The sequence below is a fragment of the Poecilia mexicana genome, unplaced genomic scaffold, assembly GCF_051168715.1.
Source record: "Poecilia mexicana isolate PSO_F unplaced genomic scaffold, ASM5116871v1 scaffold_10, whole genome shotgun sequence".
Classification (NCBI taxonomy): Eukaryota; Metazoa; Chordata; class Actinopteri; order Cyprinodontiformes; family Poeciliidae; genus Poecilia; species Poecilia mexicana.
In genome coordinates, this window is record NW_028263379.1 from 17,890,892 (window position 1) to 17,913,789 (window position 22,898).

The 22,898-nt window shown below is 36.5% G+C and overlaps 1 long non-coding RNA gene across 1 annotated transcript; it reads right to left on the reverse strand.

The window, feature by feature from the left end:
- Window positions 1-18,038: 18,038 nt before the first annotated feature.
- LOC106917897 (uncharacterized) lies at window positions 18,039-22,389 on the reverse strand. The gene is made up of 2 exons (XR_015764365.1): window positions 20,828-22,389; window positions 18,039-18,900 (listed from the first exon to the last, which is right to left on the reverse strand). It is a non-coding gene; the product is annotated as an uncharacterized LOC106917897 (long non-coding RNA).
- Between the last annotated feature and the right edge of the window lie 509 nt (window positions 22,390-22,898).

Here is a 22,898-nt window from a genome sequence, read left to right on the forward strand (position 1 = left end):
CACTGTTGATGTAAAAGTATCGACATGCTCAGCAACTATACTCATGTAGACTGTGGACTTTGACGCTCAATTAATAATACATATGAGTGAAACTCAGCTTTTTTTCAAGAAGAGATCTTAGCGCTCTACGGGTATTTTAAAGCCTTCTTAGGGATGTTTTTGTAGTTTAATTTTGAAAAACCTTCAACATCATAGGCTTTTTTAATCTTGTTTTGCTTTGCTTCTTTTAATGTACATTTTCTGGCCAAGTAGAACACATAGTACAGATCTCTCCTCCTTGGAGCCATACATCTGAGGCTGCATGAGGTCTTACAACCTCTGAAAGAAATTATACATTTCAACATTTTGTGTTGCTGTGCTGCAGTTCACTGATGAGCTCGAGTCAGAAAATCATAGTCATTAAATTAATATAACTTCACTGGCATCTGGAAGTTGGAATTTCCACAAAATTACTCTTGCAAAGCTTTGGACTGTGTGTAGTCCAAAGCTTTCTTGGAGAAAACCCATACATGCATAAGGAAAACATTTAAATTCCACAAGGAAAGACCACACCCCACATTTGTTCCCATGGCTATTGCACCCCTGTATGCAAGCATAAGTAATAGAGTTAATCCGTGCATAGAAATACATCAAGTGTATTATGTTAATAATTAGTCATTCGTATCACTATTACAAAGTCCTGTTCTACCCATGCAATCACCCATAATTTTGATCTAAAATTGAGTCTAAAATTCATCGAGTAGATTTATATGTTAAGTAAAATAATATGCCATTCAGAAGACCAAAACTGCAGCTCTAACGTTATCAACAAAATGTTCCCTCAAAAATTGCTATATTTCAGAATCCAGTGGGAGACTAACATGGAGTTTATATTCAATTTCCTGTACGCACTTTGACCATTATCAGTCAAACAGGGCCTCCATGATTTCTGATGACACCTCCTTCCATCAGCAAGCAGTGTTCCCTCTGTTTTCTGTTCAATGGGGGACTGGTAAGGAATCAATGGGTCCATCTATGCAGACAAGGCACTTTGTTTATTATGGTAACAAACTTTGTTGAGTGTGTAAATTAAATTTTGCTGCCATCAGGTAAAAATGCTAACTATATGATTGTGCACCACTCCCATTCTATATAATTCAATACAATTACATGTTATTTCAATTCAGCAGAGACTGATTCAATCACTCTATAATGACAAAATCATTAGAAAATTACTATTTGTAAAAAAAAAAAAAAAATTTGCACTGCCCTTGATGCAAATTGCATTGAATATTTAATTCATTTCCCCACCCTGTGCATGCACAATGTGGTGCGTGACAGTGAAGCAGAGAACTCCCTCTTTATAGAAAGAGACCTCTAGCAGTACAAGAATTAAGACAGACAGCAGCATTTCCCTTGACTGGCTGGGAGGCAGCAGTGTGGAGGGTGAGAGAACAGGGAAGACAAACAGGGAAATGCCAAATCAGCAAAATCTGGATTGGAAAAGGGAAAAAAGAGGGAGAAAACACAAAGGTTAATCACAACAATGTGATTACGGTATACGTAAATGTAAAAGAAAGAGATTGAAGACAGCAGACTGACTAGAGATGGTCAACACATTGTTGGGGGTTGCCAGTACCTTAAGACTTCAACAGCATGACTAAAGGGATACTTCAATGTCACCTAAGCCAAACCTACTATAGGATTTATCAAAAAGGAGCATTTTAAGCTTAATCTTAAGCTGGAGATACTCCCTACTTCCTGAATTCACTGCGGTATGAGTCTAGCTGAAGCATGACTGTCACTAAACTAACTGCAACTATGCAGTCTCAGTGAAGCTTCTGTTAAAAATGGAGTGGATTTATTATCTCTAAAAGATCATTTTTTTCAAATACAAAAAAATATTTTTTCCTGACAGATTTTAATGTCAGTTTTACATTTAGAAGACACTTAAAATAGATATATTATAGCAGTTTTACAAAAAAAAAAGTTTAGATCAGTTCATAACGGAGAATTATAATAGTCCTAGGTAGAGTGATAAATGCATGAATTATATTTTTGTAACTAACACTGAATGTTAGAGTTGCATAGCTGTGGATCAACAGGGAGGTAGGCTTTATCAGGCATTATAGACTCAGTTCAAAAATGTTATTAATTCCAAAGGGAGTTCAAAAGTTAGGCTAACGCATCCAAGTTTCTTCAAAGAGTTGTTATAGAGGCTGTTGGCTGTTTGCAGCAAGGATCTCCTGTAGCCATCTGGAATACAGTGATACTGAATAAACCTTTGACTGAAGACACATTTGTTTTACATCAATTTTTTAAGAGGATGATCAGGGTTGTCCATAATTTAATTTTATCAAGAATCCTTCTTTGATACATTATCTCCAAAGGTTGAACCAAGAACTACTAATTTTAAAGACAATTATAAAGAAATCTTTAACATATTTACAAATTTAAAAAAATACTTTATTTATCCTAAAGGGAAGTTAAATAAATTGAATTTCTCTCCATTATTGTCACATTTAGCAAATAGAAATAATTGTTATCATTCTAACTGACTTCAAACAAGAGGAGCTTGTTCTGATTTAACTTCAGACAATGAGGGGAACAAAAGGTCCCTTTTTAGTGTATGTGGACGTCCAGTTTCAACTGTCTCTGTATCAATCTATCAATATCTGTTCTTAGAAGACATTTGAGGGTTGGTAAATAGAAAATTAGTGAGGACAACATCATGAAGACCAACGATAAAAGCAGAAAGGTCAGAGATAAAATTGTGGACAAGTTTAAAACATGTTTTGGTCATGAAAGAAAAGCTTTGAACTTCTCATCATCTGAAAAATAAAAAAATAACTACCACAACACAGCCATCCACCTAAACAGACATACTGGTTAAGGGGAAGAGAGCCAAGCGAACTCTGAAGGAGCCGCAGAGATTCAATGCTGTGGTGGGTGGATCTCTTGATATGACAGTTAAGCCTCTTTCAGAAAACATTTTCATCACAAACCTGCCTCAGTCAGTGTAAAGAAAGCCACTCCATTCAGTCTACTCACTGTATCAGTGGAAGTCTTAACTTCTATTCTCATTTAAATCTTCTCACAAACACTGTTTAACAATTACCCTGTGAATATTCACAATATTTATGTCCCCCCCATGGTTGAAAGCCTCTAGTCTGAGCCACTTCTAGAGTACGGATTTAATTGGGCCGATGTTTGGTCAAGCAAATTGCTTCATGCGAAAAATTAAATCCTTGACTAGCCTACCGTAACCCAATTAGCTCTGTAATTACCTGTAGGACATATGTCAAATAATATTGGCTGAATCTATTATCTAAGCAAAACATCAATAAGAGTCACACCTTAGTATAATGAAATATCAATATTCAATGACTCTCAGACAAAAAGAAATGTGCTATTTCTGGTGTTTCAGTAAATTGCTTAAAGGAGAAAATCAATGAATGCTCTGCCTCCAAAATCAGAGTTCATTTTCACACAGCTGATAAATATATGCAGCATGCTGATATTTTTGTCCGACTTCTGAATAGCAAAGTGAATAAAAAGTAGTCTAAATGTGGAAAAACAGATTTCTAAAAAGGACGATAATGCTAAAAATAATCATTTCACAATAGTTTAACAGAAATGCTGTTAGCCTGCATATTTAGCAAAACTATAAATATGAATGGCCCTTAGCCAAAACAAAGAATTTTGCCTAAACATATCATAACACCAGCAATTAAAATGTGGCTCATATTGGCTCATATTTTTTAATTAAACACTGGTGCCTGATGGTGAAAGAAATTACTCAATGCTGTATATGTATTCAATATCTGTACAACTACGCAATTAGGAATAACAAAACTTGACCATCATTGTTGATTTTTTCCTCTTTGGTATTCACATCTCACTTGCCAGAGATAATATGATTCTAATGCATATTATTAAATGTGCATTTTGTTGTGTCATTCTCAGAGGTTAATATATTGAAACTTCTAACCCCCCCAAAAAAACAAAACAAAACAAACAAACAAACAAAAAAAAACAGGTAGATCACAATAGAGTTTGGAAATGTTTGTGGGATTATAAGGTCAGAAAGGTCAAAAGAAGCTACATCTCCAGATTCACCCCGAATCTAAACCAAAATTATATGTTTTTTTTTAATTTTTTTTATTGACGTTACACTCTGTAATGTGTGTTTGGCAGTGCACGTCTTTGATTAGATGCTCTTCTTGTCTGTTGTGCTGGCAGTAACATCACAGCATTAATGACAAAATGAGGTTAACATTGAACCTCGGAGATGTCACATTGCATCCCTCTGGACATTGTCAATTCCTTAACTGTGTGTGTGTGTGTGTGTGTGTGTGTGTGTGTGTGTGTGTGTGTGTGTGTGTGTGTGTGCGTGTGTGTGTGTGTGTGTGTGTGTGTGTGTGTGTGTGTGCGTGCGTGCGTGCGTGCGTGCGTGTGTGTGTGTGTGTGTGTGAGACAGAAGCAGTGTGGGCAAGCAGAAGTCATTGTGTTCAGTGTAAACATGATGCGACTTCAGCCCCGCCAATGTGTGTGGCAATAGATGTACCACAATGCCATGGGAAATCAACTCTATTAGTGTCAACACAAACAGCCAAGATGGCTTTTGTGATGTGGGAATGGAAGAATGTGTGTGCAAAGATCTGAATCTTGAACATGTAAATTTGCCTATTTTTTTTTTAATTAAACCTGCTAAACTTTATTTAGAGTTTGATTATAATATTAGTCAATAGATGGTAGTTGTATGACAAAAATAACACAACGATAAAGGATAAAATCAGTAAAAATACCAAGCTCTGTTTAAGTTAAATGGCCATAAGTAAATTTCCGTTTTCAGCAGCTGTACTATGGTTTTCATTTAAGAAATTATTTATCTCACATAAAGAATGTGACATGAAGAAATATGTCACAATGCTGCAGGCAAATATGCATGTCCCTGCAGCAGATGCATATCTGTCAACTGTACTTTCACAGCGCATTTTTATTTTGCCTCAAAGTGGTACGATCTTGAAATTAAAAATGATACTGTGCTGTGAAAAAGTTGTCCACTTTATACATATCTTTGGTTTTTGCTTTTTAAGTCCTGCATAAATGTTTTCGTTCAGATTTTTTTTTTCTCGAATCAGACAGAGATTAGATCCAGTTTGCTTTGTTAGGTGAGGATTTATTTGGCCCTGCAAGGATTAAGCAGATACAAAATGGGCAGATTGAAATATGGACCATGTAATTTAAATTCATACGGACTGTGTGTATTCGCAACAGCAGCATAATCTTGGACAAAATCACGTTTTTGATTCTGGGCCTCATCCAGATCACAACAGAAATCACCGAGACTATTGTGGCATTTGAGTCAATGTTCTGAAATGATACTACTCAAAACTAATTTTAACCCGAGCAAATGTTTCCCCCCATGTTTCAAACAGTGGTGATATCTGCCAGCAGTTATTTGCAGCAACCCCTTAGGAAGAACCATCTGCAGCCGTTTTCAATTTCCACACACACACACCAGGGGATGTGCGCCTTAAAATCTTTAATTGAGATGGATTGGGTCATCCAATTAACCTCAACACACTTGGGTGTCCTTTGTGCAGTTGAAGCTTTTGCTTTGGGGTATTGTTGCAAATCTTTAAGTCACTACAGAAAAAACACCTGTCTTCACTGTATTTATAAAGTTTAATTGGGTTGAGCTTTCTAAATCAAAAGACAGCTTTTTCTGCCACCTGTCTGTTTTCACTCCTTTCCACAATAAGGTGTGACAAGACAGCCTCATTTGCTAAGATGTATGGTGGCAACATAATTGTTTGCTGTTGAAGTAAAACGTGTGATGGTCTTTAATTAAATTTGAACAATAATTTATCTTAGTTGAACTGAAATAAAACACTTTTTTTTTTTTTTTTGCCTGGGCAGCTATTTTTAACCACATGATTCTCCTGCATCTGTCAGTAATGAACTCAAAAGTATTTTATGATGTACTTCTTTTAAGAGTACTGAAGCAAAAATAACTGAAATATTTACTTTACAAATTTAAGCACATAAGATGCTTAACAGCATCATAAAGACCAAAAAAAAAAAAAAAACACAACAGACAGATGAAGGATACATTGGTGAAGATGTTTAGAGTTAGGTTGTAAACCTAATTCTATAAATATATCTTAAGCTTGGGAGACATTTCACATAGAACTGTTCAGCCTATCATATGAAAATGGAAAGAATGTGGTACAACTTCAGTCCTAATGCATGGCTAATCACCTAATCTAACAGGCCGAGCACAGAGAGCATCAAAGAGAAGCAGTCAAAAGCCCAGTGGTAACTGGAGGAACTGCAGAGTTTACAGAATAACTCTTAATTGTGCAGACAATAAATCTCACCTTTATCACAGAGTGAGAAAAAGAAAGGCACTGAAGAATGACCGTCATCAGTCCTATTTAAAGAGACAGCAAACATCTAGGAGAAAGTGTACTGTTCAGATGAAACTAGAATGCAACTTTTATATTAACCTTAACACAATATCTGCCAAGTGACACATGACAACCTCACTACACGATGTTGTGAGGATGAATGTATTCAGACAGGAAAACAGGTCACAGTTGACAGGAAATAGCTAAATACTGACCAACATTCCTGAAAGAAAACCTGTTAGTGGCTCCAAACACTTGAAACTGGTTCAAAAGCTGATGTTCTAAGCACCCTGCCAACGCAGCAGTAGAATGGTTTAGCTCATTAGATCAATTGTGTTATAATGACTCAGTCAAATTTTAAACAAATCATGTGGAGAACTTCTGGGAAAACATTGTGCTTAAACTATTTTGTATTTTATCAAAGCAGAATGGGCAAGACTGTAATTGTTTAGATGTGCTAAACTGGTGGAGACATCCCCGAAGGTCTTGCAGTGAAATACGGTTCTACAAAGTACAGCATTAATTCAGGGAGGCAGGAAGTACAAATACAGACGAAAAAAATGTAAAATCATGCATCGTTTCCTTTGCTTCTTGAAGATTATGCACTAGTTTGAATTAACCTAACAAAACTGGTTCAAAAGCTGATGGAAAAAACTGGAAAAAAAATTTAAATTAAAAGAAGCATGAATAAGTTCGCAATGCAGTCCAGGCTGAATATTAAGACAACTTTTTTGACTCTAAATCTAAACACTTTAAATGAATTCCAACGTCACCACCATTACTAATGTTTAGTATGAGAGATGGGAAGAAAGCTATGAAAACAAAACTAAAGTGAAAAGTTGTGACTAAGAAAAAAAAAAAAGAAGCAAAAAGCAGTAGATTCACATTTAAACGTCGGTCACCAAAACAACCCTTTTGCTTGAATTAGAGATAGGGCCTGCCATATTTAATTGTTCAGGGGAAGTAAAGCAAACGCGTCTTTTGGGGGCAATTTAATTTGAAATGCAGCTCTGTGAGGCAGGGAGAGAAGCCAGAAGTCATGCAGAGAAAATAGTCTTAATTGTTTAATCCATATCAGTTAGACACCATATGGGAGAAATTACAGGTGCTGTGTGGTGGGATAAACACTACAACCAAACAAATGTCTGAGGGGCAGTCTACACTAGTTTGTGTCTTTTAAGATCAATTTGTCTTGGCTCTTTCCCCTTCAGAGCAGCTAATGCGGTGTGCATTAATTAAAAGAGAGCCTTTCAGCTTTAAAGGTTCTACTCAACTCTTAAAGTTCTTCTTAGAAGATTGTTTAAATGTTGAGACAATATAAATGAAATGCTTTACCTTTGCTGTCTCCAATTAAAACAACTTGTTGGGAAGACATTTCATTTAAAAATATAAGAGCATAATGTATTTACAGTGCTTCGCATAGTCTGCTGAGTGAAGTGTGACAGTAGATACAGACTAAGTGTGACATTTTTTTTGTTTTTCAATATTAGATTTTTAAAAATCCACCACTGAGGTTTCTGCCAGGCTAACCATTTAAGCACTAAAAACTACCACTCCATGTATAAGAATGGTTTAAGCCTTGACGATGGATATTTGATCACAGGGATTCGAGAGATTTTAGTCGTCGTGATTTATTTTGAGCAAGTGAATCTGTCTTAGGGAGGGATCGCAATTACCATACTATTAATCACACTATAATTAGAGTCCACGGCTTGACTGTGACACAAAACCTCTATTTCCTAAATGAATTAATAATATCGATGTCATTTTATATTAGGAAAAAAGTATCTCATGAATTTTATATCTATTTTAAGGGGCGACACAGGTCATTTGAACTGAGTGAATGTGTATTAAGACAGCCCTTTGCAAAAGAATTCACTGAATTCTCATTTCTTTATGTTGTGCTTTCAAGAACTCGTTTGTATTATTTAGTATATATTTTTTTAAGTGGTTCTGAGAAATGTTTCTACAGACTTTAAGGACGTCTCTCTTTTCTACTTTATTTTTACTCATTTTAGTATAATTTATTACTATGTATTATTGTATGTATTATTATGTATTTAGTATAATTTATAAAAAGGGGAATTGTTTCATTGTTTGCTGTTACTTAAATTATAAATTATTCATTGAAAGACTGTCTCTACATTACTAAACAACAAAAAAAAAATTAAATCTGATCTTCAGACACTTTGTGTAAGAGAAAAGTTACACTTCATTCCAATTTATTTAGTTGAATCTATGGAAAAGCGGTTTCGCAAACATAAAGGTAATTCCCAAACAGTTGTTTGTGTAAAATGTTGCATGGATTAGATGGTAGCTAAAAGATAAAGCACTTCTATTTCTAAAGCAAGTCTTTCAAATGCTATTCATGTAAAGTGGAAAGTCTTTTTAGTCTGACTTTCCTTTTTCATTTTGCTTGTCTGGTTTCTTTGTTTTATATATATATATATATATATTTTTAAAGCAGACATTGCACAACATGCATTTAAGATCAAGCATAAAATCTCACAAGAGAATGAGTGAAAAAGCACTCAAACTCAAAAGGAAAACTTCAGAAAGCCTGAAGAACCTCAAATTGAAACTACTTTCAAGACTACAAGAAAGCCTGGGTCATTGGCAGCAAAATACAAAGGAATTATTTGTGGTATGAAACTTTTCTGGTGCCAATCTCCAGCACGAGGCTAGAGGCGGGGTACACCTGGACAGATCGCCATACAGGACAAACAACCATGGTCACACACACTCATACCTCAGCGATTAAACTTACAGTCATATTTTTGATCTTTGGGAGGAAGTCAGAGTACCCGGAGAGAACCCCAGCATGTGTGACAGGCCCAGCCTCAAACTCTACGTTGTGTCTTTGATGTGGTGCGTTCAGGAAAACAGATCTGGATTACCGCCTTTTATTCCATCTGTTAAAGATAGCAAAAGAGACGGCAGTGAGTACTCCAAACAATCCGGTCTAAAACTCTTCCAGCCTGCTAGCCCAGCACAGCTTTTCTCCATTTTTGGACATATGTAGAAGTACATTATTTACAGTACATTAAACAAAAGCATTTGGTCTTGTTATAATGAAACGGTAAAGACAAACCAAAACAACATTTTAAATATATTTATTATATTTTGTATAACTCATACCTGTTAAGAGATATCAAAAGACAGAAGTGAGTACTCCAAATAATCTGGTCTAAAACACCTCCCTTTAGAAGAGAACAACACACAAAATAAAGAAAAATTAGTAAAAAAAAAACCAAAAACATAAAAACCCAGCCATAACTGCATGAATTGAAGCTGAGGTAGATCATATTTACATAACTATAGCAACCCAGCAACCGTGGATGGGCTAAGCGCTATAAGGTAATTTTGCTCTTTAAATGTTTGATGTCCGGACATAGAAAAGACGAGACACACATGTTGAGTTTTCTTCTTAATTTAACAGGAAGTATATTATTTTCTGTCATGAACATACTACATATACAACACATTATATGCAATACTTCAGGTATTGCATAACTGCAATAAGCTAGCCCTTCACATATAGACTGGCCATTATTTACTCACTGAATGTCATAACAATATTGTTGTTGTTTTTTATTGTTGTTGCAATAACCCATAAAGAAGCGTCAATTTTACAAATAAAAAGACCAAAATAATATCCTTTGTGTGAGAACCGTCTCAGACTGTGCAAAACACAATATATTCAAAGTGAACTCAACAGTTCGTCAGCTGCCCCTCTGCTAGATCACAAGCATGCATAAAGTCCGCTAGCATTAGCTTTTAATTATCTTTCAGAAATATGTCCCGGTTTCTCCACGATACTAGTCACAAACTAAATAACGTGACTCACTACTGACACGCAACTTAATAACTTATTTTAATCTTAAAGATAATTAACATATATGCATCGAAATACATTTTAATGACCTGTGATAGAAAAGACGAGACACACACGTTGGACTTCCTTAGCATCTAACGCGGGTTATTCTTCTTCTTTGTGTCCAACCTTCTCTAAGCCATCAATGCGACTTGCGCTCCCCTAGCGGCTGTATATGGAATAGCACCGAACAACTGAAACAACACTAAAGAACTTAGTACAACGAGAAATTAAGTATATACAAAGAAAAATTGTTGCGTTGATTATTTTATACTTAGTGTTTTCATTTACTTACAACTTGTTTTTTCACCTCTCTACAATAAGACAGAAACTTGTACTAGCTTGCAAGACATAATGCAATTTAATTGCGGCTCAAATAGGCCAGAAAACAATCCACCTTCAAAGAATAGACATATCTGTTCAAACACAGGTACAAATATCGAACCATCCATCCACCCATCCATCCATCCAGGAGGGGTGCTGGTGCCTCCACCACTGGTCAACGGGCTAGAGGTGGGTAACACTCTGGACAGGTCGCCAGTCCGTTACAGAGATAACTTATGAAATGTGAGTCCACCAAGAAAAGTGTCTAAACCCAGAGTATCGCACGTTTTACCTCCTGCTTCAGGAATATCTTCATTAATTGATTGGCTCATGATTACTTCAGGAAAGCTCCAAATAACAGTTTAACTGTGGACCGTGGACATGCCGTCTGCTATCAGTTGTTCAGTCTAGAGGAGGGTAGGTGTAAGTAGGGTCACCGCCAGGAACACATGTGTTAAGTTTTGTAGATAACCGTGATTTAGCAGTGCTGCAAGCAGCAGTCTCTCAGAAGAAAGGACAGCAATAAAAAAGACAGAAACTGTGCAGCTCTGGTCAGAGTTCTGTCGGGGCTGCAGTTTTACGTAGCCACGTAAAACCGATGTGAAACACCAGAACTACGTACAATTAGTTTGGTGTGATGTAAATTTTCATTTCAATAAAATGAAATACCTGGGTTTATTTAATCAGACTAACAACTTCGACGTTCTCCATTATTGAGTATTTCCGCAAGCATTAACGGCCGGCCCACAATAATGAGAAACTCTGAGGGAGCTGCGTTCAAATGCAATGGGAAATACTCACTGCTCAGTTCAAACATGTACTAACAAAAAAACCTAATCTACATGACAAGTTATGACCAATTTGATGGAATTGAAAGCATCACTTAAAGTAATATAGTTAATTTGCAACACATGCAGAACATACTGTGAGGTGGGATTTGAACCCAGTACCTTCTTGCTGTAAGGCAACAGTAATACCAACTGCTTCACGGTGGAGCCATATGCACATTGTCAATGCAAACTCCTGGGTTTCCTTATGGGCAGAAAAGGTTTTATGCTACGAATAATGTTTATACCAAGAATCAATTAGATTGTACCTGTGATTAATTTGAAATGACTTTGTTTTTTTAAAGTTTGTCCAATTTGTAATTGTGTTTTTTTCCAGTTCATGCTCACTACATTTAAAATATAGAAACTTATTATCACTAAGGGAAGATCTATTGCCCTAGATGGTGTTGCACTTATTACAATTTACATACCATCTACTTTTATATTTAGCCTCTTAGTAGACAACAATGTCTAAATGGAAGAGTAACTTTAAAACTTTAGTGCAGTAAAAAATAATAATAATAAAAAGCCCAGCCGATAACTGAGTAAGTGCACAGCTTAATCTGACATCCTCTCCTTACTTGCTCTATGATTTTGATGTCATTTTAGGAAGCTGTTTTCCACTAAGCCACTAATGTTTGAAGAGTCATGAAAACGTTGTGAAAACCCAGTACAGACAAGTTTTTGTTGTGTCATTTGCCCACCACCACCACCACCAACAACAAAATACATAAATAAATAAACAGATGCAGGTTATAAATTCCATCTCATTTCTGCCAGAAGATATTCACAAACAACACATCAGGATTCTGGCACTGGAGAAAACGTAGCCCCAACCTCTGCTTTTCTCCTCTACCTTTTTTGACCAAACAGAATCATGCAATCCGCTCATCAAACTTGAACCTTAAAAGGGGGTTTCATTTGATGCTGGCAGTCCCAGAAAGGTCACGGGCATCAAGGAAATAGAAGAAATGAGCCGAGAGGATTTCAAGTTGTATTAATGAGGACCCCCTTGGCCACGGCGCATCTTAGAGGTCAGACCATCACCTAAAATGATAAAGATTTATCATGGGGAGGCAAGACTGGTCAAAGTGCTCTCTTATCTCAGGCTCTGCCTGTTACAGCAGCAAACACTGTCAAGAGTCTCACATGGATAAAAGTGCTGGCCACTCTCCACCACTGCTGCAAACCCCCAGAAATATTTCGATGTCAGTAAATAATTCATCCCCCAATATTTTGTACTCTTTGAGAATTTTTGACGACGTGTGAATGCATCGTGCCATGCTGCCTGCTAAGAGACTGACTGCTACTAAGAAAAAAAAAAGGTGGCAAATCCAAAGATAGACACAGCCTGTAATTATGACGGGATCATGATAAAAAATTTAAAAAAAAATACTTTTATTCACTTCCGTCCAGATGTCAGTCTTTGGCTGTGGTCCAACGTTTGTGCTGGTGGATTTCTATAATTGTCCTCTAATTAATTTACATAATTTATAAAGAAAAATGCTGTGTGACATTAAAAAAAATGTCACAAATGTAAGCGTAGTGAAAATATTTTTTTTTAGATACACTGAAATTAATTCAAATACATATTTATCGATTTACTAAATGTTGTTTTATGTTGTAGTTCAGTTGTATGGATTTGATATTTTATAGAAACACAGTGGCGTTGCAAACAATCTTGAAATATATACAGCAGGATCCCTGTGATGTTCAAGCAGCAGTGGCCCCAAAGAGGAGAAAAAAAACATTGTTGATATGCTAGCCAGGCATTTTTTTTTTTTTTTTCAGTTTGAAGCCTGTCATGGCCGACTCTCTTCTTTTAGATATTTATGCATGCAGTGGCCTGCAAAGTTTTTATGACTTTGCTTGTATGTGTACACACATTGTAATCTGTCAAAATGACAGACCGATTTAACAGTCAAATACGAAAAATGTTCTTTTGATGCGACCCCTGATATAAACAATTTAATTTTCCTTTTTAATAACAAAAGAAAATGTAGAATACTTGCATAATGGCATTTTACAATTTTATTATAATTCTGCATTAAAATTCTAATTTTAAATAAATCAACCATTACAATTACGTGATCAAAGTTCTGTGCATGCTTTAAGCCGGTCAGGAAACTTTGAAACAATTCAATGCCTCACTGTTTCTGCCTACTATACTGCACCTGGACATTACTATAAAACTTACCTCGTTTGTAAAAATACAAAAATAATTCTTCATATCCCTTGTAAAACTCATTTGAACGGTAAGAAAAAAATCTCTATAAGAAAAAAAAAAAATCAAACACTTAGCCCTACTAGTTTTACTGACACTTTTCAATGTCAGCTTTTTCCTGCTGGACCATCATTACATTGTGATTAAGAGTAATAAGTATGATCATGTGACAGTATTGCTTCAATAATCACTGCTTTCCACAAGAGACTGTGGTCAGTCTGGAAACTACATAAACTGCAAACTCAAAAGTATTAAGGGATTTGGTACATTTAAGTAGCAATTTAGATTTTTTTTTCTAATTTAATGCCAACAGTGACAGAGCTGTTTGCCTCTTGCAATCTTTTTTTTTTTTTTTGCGCCATGTTCGTCCCCAGCCGCATTTTCCTTGGACATAGAGTTCGGCTATAAGGAGCAGTCAACGTGGGCCACACCATCCGCTAAATGTTTAACTTCCCTTTAGGAGTCATTCAAAACAAGAACGGGAACTTGTCTATTGGGAAATACCTCCGGATTAGGGGGGCTGAAAGATTGAAAAAGTAATTTGAAAAATAATGGGCTTTTTAATGACTAAACCTATGGGACACCCAGATGTGCTCTTTGTTAATTTTCACTAGTGTAATGTAAAATTCCAACTGCTTAATTACTCTAGGACACACAAAGCAACTGGTTTTTAACGAAGCAATTATGCGAACAGCTTCTATTGCATTGGCGCGCCAGTCTCCATTCTCCTCCAGCTCCTTCCTTGATGAACTGCGCTACTTTTTGCTACGTTATCTGGCTTTTCATGTCTCCGGCAATGACAGAAATTCCAAAGCCTTTCCTTCGGTTATAGGTTTGTTTTGCTCCAGAGACCGGATCATTTTAATGTGTCCTACTTCTCTAACGGAATAAAGAAACATAATAAATTCATTATTACATTTCATAAATAAGAACAATATTTATCACCATTCTCAGCTTTCCCTCCGGTCCCTCTGGTGCATGTTAAGGAAGCTGGAAATTGGGTAATTTAGACAAGGACTAAAACATGACATAAAAGATGATATTTTAGGGTTTCATGCTGCATACAGAGTCAGCCACTGCTTTTGAATTTATAAAGCCAAAATGTATGGTTCCTTTTGTTTTTGTAGTATCATCTTGTTTTTCGGAAATATAGGAGCAGATTTATTTTTCCAGCCATAAGGAAAAAAAATACTGGTAATATTAACCTCCTCTTCTCAGCCTCCCATGGGAGTAGCTATGGAGCAGCTGTTGGTAAATATTATACAATATTGCTAATTTAACAGTGAAAAACCAGATGTCTAGGATCAGAAGTGATTAACATTGAGTAAACCAGTTCCATTTTTACAGAAGCTCTTACAAGAATACAAGGTGTGATGGGATATTAAATGGTGTAACGATCACAGTGATCAGCATATTTGTGAATATGATCTTTAAGTGCAGTTGTCATGTTATTTAACTTAGAGCTTTGTTCAGATGGACACACACATTGCAGGAAATGAAGGGAATTGTACGGAAGCATTACGATGTAGCAAAAGCAGAAATTCATGCTGTATTTGCTCAAGCTTTACAATTCATTTATATTCTTAACAATCAAGAGGAAACAGATTTATATTCAAATAGCAAGCAACATCAAATATATTAAAATTACATTAACATACCTTTGTTTTGCATCAACAGGAGAGTGAAGATAACCCCTTTAATAAATTATACCAAAGAATGCCACACTTCCAGGGAGAGATCATCATTTTTGCTTTATTTAATTTTAGCTTTTTTTTTTCTTTTTTTTTCTAAAACAAGATCTTCAGGGCACAAAAAGGAAGGAAGGAAAGAATGAACAATGAAGAAAAGAAAGAAAATCAAACTACCGCCACTCCAGACCATTTTCAAAAATTAAAATTCTTCCTTTGACATGCAAATGCTCAAACAATATTCTTCATGTTGAATCTAAATTGCAAATGTACACAGTATATAAGCCCAGCATGTCCCTTTCAAGACATGAACCTGATGGTGTTGATCAAAGAGCCCAGCCTTGAGACACTGGGGAGCTGTTAAGATGCATGAAATATGGCTATTTCTTCTACTTTCTACACTCAAACAACACACACACACACACAAAATAACTGAAAAAAATAAAATGTGTAACAAGCAAACACACAAAATTGTCAAAGTCCAACAGTAAAAAAATGATCAGGATTATATAGTCGTGCCTGTACGAAACAGAAAAGAAATTCAGCCTCATCAAGAGAATTGCTAAAAACTTCATTCAAACAATCCTTTTAGATTCAGGAGGTGTTTCCATGACAGCAGGCTACTTCTTTTGATCCCATGTAGCGCAGCACCTTGATAGACCAACTATATGGATTAATAGCACTAGTTACAACACAGCCTTTGGCCCCCTGTATCTATGTTAATAGAGCCTATCCATTCCTGTCAGCTACTGGGGACATATGGAATTGCAGAGGTGGCCGTGTATCCACAGAGCAAATCATAAACCCTTGGATGTCACTTGAGCTGAATGGCTGCAATTTTCATGTAAAACTAAAAATATTGTGAAATCTATCAAACACAGCCAGATGATTTTTCTTTCACTTTTTTTTTCTTTGCCTTTAGACTGGGTGGGGAATGGGGCGATTGTCAGTACAGGTCGCTTGTCTTCATTTTAAGGTAGGTGGCCGACGCACACAAACCTGCACCCGCACTCACAAACATGGGCCTTTTGAAGTTCAATCTGACTGACGCAAACATTTGTCTCCATGTGCCGTCCACAAAGGAGCGATGTGTTGCGAAAGAAAGTCTATGCTCCTGCCGTAATTGATCATGTCACAGCATCTTCATTTGGTGGAGTTGAACATTTGACAAAAAAAAAAAAAAAAAGAACACGCTATCAGTGATTAAAAGAAAAAACAACTTAATGCACGTGACATCTTTTGAGAGCAGTGCATTCTTTGTCACTGACATACCTGCTGCTTGTATTTCTCCTCTTTTGATTTAATTTGAAAAGAGTCCAAACATTTCACTTACTTACTTCATTTAATTTATCTGTGCTAAATATCTAATACCAAACAATAATAAGACATTTACATGTGGTGCTCGACCGTAGGTAGAACCAATCTATATCTGCAGTTCCTGAACAGCTTGATGTTAAAAAAAAGAAGATGAAAACAAATCATGGAGTTTAATCACACCTTCACCCACTGCACCTTCAGACACACCCAGCTAACAACCTGCATTTTATGCAATTCAAAACAGTCTTGAATTTATACTGTTCAGTTCTATAAAACGAATTGAACTCAACAGTATCTTTTGTCTTACTTATGATAAACCTGTATTGACGACCATCTTCATGTTAAAGCTAGATGCGTTTTGTTGTTTCTCAGTAGTTTAATTAGTCCTTCTTGCATTTTGCGATTGCTTTTGTTTATATTTTGCAATCAAAATAACAGATGTTTTGGTGCTTCTTTTAAAACATGTGCAAGAAATTTTGAGATATTTGTACCTATTAAGACAGTAAGTTTGACTTTTACTCGCCATACTAATCACGGACTATAACACCAAGTAAAGCTGAGGTAGCAGTGTAGTCGAAGTACGAATTACTGCCACCTGTAGGTGGGGGTTGGCAGTCACTTAGACCCAATGTATCTGAAAATCTTGCAGAAAATTTGCAACACACACAGTTATGCATTATTGCAAAACTATGTGGGGATCTGCTGACTTTACAAGAATTTTTATGACAGGAGAATCACAAAATTCTGGAGGGACTGTTTCACGGTCAGTTTAGAAGTTATTGACGTCAAAGAAAGAACTGACCTATGTTTACTGAACCCAAGCAACAAACTATTGCTTGTTCTCAAACAGAGCTTGGCTAGAAGCATTTTTTTTTAATCTCATGATTCTGCTTCTGTTTTTATGTTGACACAAGCTCAGTAAATTTACAATCTTTTTTTTTTTAAAAGATGTTTTTGGCTCTAGTGGCCTTTATTCGATAGTTAATTGACAGGAAAGTTGGTAATGAGAGAAGGGGGAAGACATGTAGCAAAGATCGCCAAGGTTGGGAATCAAACCTGCGGCAGCTTCATCAAGGACTAAGGCCTCCATATGTGGGTTGTGCTTAACCCTTGCGCCACCACAGCACAACCTGTAAATTTACAATCTTAACTTTTTTAGACTTAGGTCTTTTTTTCTCCTCATTCTATGATGTGGAATTTAAATACATGTTTTCAAAATGCTCAGCTCTAAATTTATGCCAATTAAAATAGTCAGCTGTGGAGACTTTGAAGCTGCTAGACTTCTGGTCAGTAGGTAGCCACTGTATGTTTCTTAAGGGCTCTGTTGAACAGTAAGTTGAAGCATGGACTATGATAGAGTAGATTAATGCAGCATTTAACATAAAATGTCATAGATGAGAACTATCCTCAAATTTAATTTGATCATTTATCATAACAGTTCAGCAAAGTCATTTAATATTGACAGGGATTTTTTTTTTGTTCAGTTTGTGAGAAGACAAAAGATCCCGGTGTTAACAAAGTGACTGGGACAAAACACAACATCTTTGTATCCTTTGCTAAATGGTTCAAAAAACAGAGCTACCAGTTGGGGATTGCTTTCAAGTAATGTGAGCAATCTGACAGCTTCCATCATGAGAAGCTAACTCCTGCGGTGCTAATGGCACACCACATCTAACAAAATCCCAATTAAAATGGTAACATTAATACACTTCAAGGCTGGTACAGTGCAGCATCCTGACAGAAAGAAGAAGGACCATCGAAATAAAAAAAAGTTGAAGACAATCTTCACCTCTGTCAAGTTGCATATTTCTTCCTCTGTAGCTAATAATGACAAGCTTGCTCTTTGATGCAGGCGAGACAGTTTTTCATTTTCTGCTACCTTCAGATTCCAGGTATTTAATCCTCACTGGAAATGCCAAGCTTTGAGGATGTTACCCCAACTGTTCTTCAGGGTTCAGTGCCTAGGGAGAGCAGAGCTAATGTGAAAAGCAAAGTGTTAGAAATTATTTCCTTTCGTGTTGTTTGGGCTTCGGCTCTTGTTTTTCTGAAAAGTCGGATGTTTCTAACCTCACGGTCTGAACGTGACTGAAAGCTACAGCCAGGCTGTGAGGAGAATCCAGAATGAGGCTGACCCTCATCCTCTGCTGTGATTAAGGAGGTGGGCAGTTGTTGGAAGACGTAAACATATCAGTGAGTGGCCATCAGACTCGTTCTTGCCCCCCACACGGTGTGAGCGCACAGCCATTAACACCTGCATTCAGAGAGTGAAATCGGTCACTTCATGCACATAAACACAACACACAAAGAGAAAACTGAAAAGATGAGTTTTGCACAACCCTGTCTACATGCCCTCTAAGGAAAATGTTGATTTTCTGCTATTGAAAAAACATTGTTGAATCTTTATATATATATATATTTTTTATTTTTTATTTTTTTTTTTAAATACAGTATCGTTGGTCTCTCAGGTTACTACTTTTAAAGTGGCAGAGGGCGCCCTGCGTCCTCTCATCTCCTGGGGCCCTGAACCAGGATTGAATGAGCCAGATAACAGGACAAGGGATTTCAGTTCTTCTATGTATCACTTGAAGACAGGAGTTCTTTGCTGCTGTTTTGCTTGTAGTTATTGAGAGCAGCCTGTGCTATGCGCACTGTAAGGCAACATCTGCGAATCTGCTGGACAACTGAAACTCACGGAGACATCTGTTGGTACATGGGAAAACCAATGGGACAGATCTGTTAATCTGTCATCAAACCATAATTAATTTAGGTGACTTAGGACTCAACAATGCTTTCGAGGCATACCAGATTTTTGCAAATTAATGCACAATGAGTAATTTGAATTTGAGTTCCCTGAAATAGCTGTGATGATTAAAACTACAATCTGTCATATCCAAACAGCCTTTTTTTTTTTTGTGCAAAATATATCTTGTGTCACCTCCTGGTTTCCTTCCCCTGTGTCCGGGTAATGAAAAAGTTATTTTTTTGTATACTTTAAAATGATTTGAGAAAAAAAAAACAGCAAAGTTCAAGTCAGTTTAAAACATGCATATCATTTCAGAGTTAAATTTGGCAGAAGTTGAACTTTTCTCATACTTTAAAGGGCTTCCCATCCTGTCCTATAAAAAGATTTACAATTAGCACGTCAATCGCTACCATATTGCCAAATTACATTTATAATGATGGCTCAATCAACCCCATCTGCCCACTGTAATGGACAATGAGGCTATGATTTAGGAGCTGTAATTGGTTTCCAGCAGCGTCTAGTGTCATTTTTTCTGTTCCGCCGTAGCCTGTGTGTACGTTTTGAGGACAGGGCTGCTTGTCACAAGTGCAGGCTTGACTGGACAGGGAAGAAGATATCCGCGGAGACACAGCGGCTCCTCTGGCACAGCTCTCTGTCTGTAATGGCCTAAATTCACAGGCTCTTGATGAAAGGTTTTACATGGGAACTCCAAAGGCTAATTGGCCCATGGAGATCAAGCTTATTGTTAGTTCTGCATGGCTTCCAGCAGCCATAGCTGCCATATGAGTGCCTGATCACCACAGGGCTCCACACCTGACTAAACAAAAGAATAGTTTCAATAATTCTTTAAAGTGTCTCATATCTTTAATGTGTATTTTTCCTGCTCTATTTATTTCTGTCATTCTATTTCTTTTCTAAGTTAATAAAAGTTTGAAAATCAGTGTATAAAAGTGGATTAATTTTGGCATTAATTCAATCCAAATCATCCTCGAAGACCTCATTATTAATCAGTCATTGTCACCTAAGCCTATCTGTAAGGTCGGTCCAGATGTCCATGGTCTCAGTAGTAAAGTAAATACATAAAAGCATGAACTGCTAAGCTATAATTAATAACATGTAAACAATGGGAATTATTACAAGAGACCGTTTCTTTTATGTTGCACATTTTGACATACGTTTGCTGCATTTTTCTACAGCTGTATTAGAGCTAATTAGTCCCAAAATCAATGACATGATGTGAATGGTTGCATAAAAGGCCAAAATGAAGCTTTATAGCCTATGCGCTTTATATGCGCTGTGACTCAGAAACAGTGAAATACCCTCGAGGTTTGTGTTTGGATCCCTGAAGGTATAAAACGCAGCCACAATATCAAAGGTTGGCAAAATGTCAACGAGCTTTAGAATTTTTGTATGTCATTTTGATTTGAATACCCACCTGATTGCTCCAGGATGATATGGCTTACAAGCGCCACGGGGCTCTCATCTTACCTGCGTGAACCCTGGGTCTGACGTGGGCAAAAGGACGTTGCTTCATCTGAGAAGAATAAAGCAGGGTTAGGTTTTAAAACAATTTCCCGAGCTTCAAACATTTCACACTACTGTTCAATGCATCATCTCAAAAAGAAAAGGCTATGGCACAAACCTACCAAGACATGGCTGTCTACTTAAATTGACAGGCATGGAAAGCATTAATCATAGAAACAGCCCTGTGACCCTTGGTATCTTTAAAGGAAATGCTCAGGCGAATTGTTGTTTGTTGACAAAAAAGCTATTAGTGATGCACTCCACTTGCCTTTGCACAGCGAAAAGAAGCTCCTTATTGAAAGAAAGCCACAAAATGTCAAGCTTGCAGGCTACTCCAAGCCACATATATGACAACATAAACAAGTAGAAAAAGGTGCTCTGGAAGGCAAGGAAGATAATGAAAACGAGAAGAGGAAAAAAAAAGAAAAGAAATGAAGTGACGTGAAAAGAATGAACAAAAAAAAAGTAAAGACATGACGAAAACATGGCGGAAAAGTGATTGTACTACACGGACCATAAAGAGGGACGGACAATGACGGAACAATTGGCAGATAAGGTAACACAAAGCAAAGGGGAGTTTGTATCATTTTTGAACAATGATCTGCTCATGTGGGGGGCCTGTGCGGAGCTGGATAAATCTACAAACAAGCAGAGAGGCAACCGGTAAGGCAGAGACTGTTTTATTGTGAGATCGCACTGCCTACATTCTGCATTAGCTTTAGCCTAGCCACTGGCTAATTAACGCCTGTGTTATCGACTAAATCTGAACTTAAATGAATATTGTGATTGTGAAATCTAGCATATTATTGGTGATTTGGATGGTTGGAACGAGTGTTGCATTGTAATTTTTGTCATAATTTAATGTATTTCTAACATTTTATAAAATGGAAATTCTGCAGTTGCCAGTACTTTTTTTTTTTTACCCAATTAAGAATCATTGACAGAATAATTGATTATTAAAATAGTTGTTAGAATTCTAATAGGTATGAATACGATCATAGATCACTTCAGTGTTTAAATTATAAATACAGGTATTGAAAAGGAAGGCATGAGTAAAGATTATTTCAAATTATGTAAAGCCCTGAACCAAATTACTTTTGTTAAACACTCGTAAAAGTTGTTTGTAACACATATTAACTACTATTGACCAGGTGTATACAGTAGCTGATTGCACAATGTATGAACCACTTTCCCATATTTTGTGACGTAAAACTGGCAAGCTAAAATTCTTAAAAAAAAAAAATTAAAAAAGCAGGTAAAGCAGAATTTTTAATTATTAAGCATAAATTAGGACTGCTGCCAGGTAAATATAACTCGTTACTAATTAATAACATTTTGTTGTTTTCATATGCATGTTGGTTGGTCAGAAGACATGCAAGAGGCATGAGCGCAATTAGGTTGCTCATTACATGATGGGGCTCCAGACATTATGCAGGATGAGAAATGTATAGTCTGTTTTTAACTATTGATGACTCACTCGCTAGCCCATTGATACATGCATAATTTAATAAGCACTCCTCTGATATTTGATCATTAATATTTATTACAAATGTTCCTTAAAATGGGTAAGGAAAAGTCTTAAAGATAACATGCAATGCATGAGTGGTAGCACTTTTTTTTATTATGGTGCAAACTCATTTGCTTATCAGTTTTTTTGGATTAAACAAAAACACAAGAATCTGTCTGGAATTTATTTTTCCTTTGCAAGTATGTATTTTCTTCCCCACTTTCTTACAAAGATTCTGTATAGGACAGGATAAGTTTTTGAAAAGCACGATATGAACAAGTCCCATTTAAGTCCCAGATGTCTCCACTTGTTGTCATGTATGTTTGCTTGATTTTTATCAACAGTCTGGCCAGGAGCACTCAGACGTCACAGTTTAAACTGAAGGTTGTAGGAACAGAGAACAGAAACAGTCAGCAAATGCCATTATCCATACCCCTCTATTACATTCAGTTATAAGTACAGCTAAAAAGTCAGA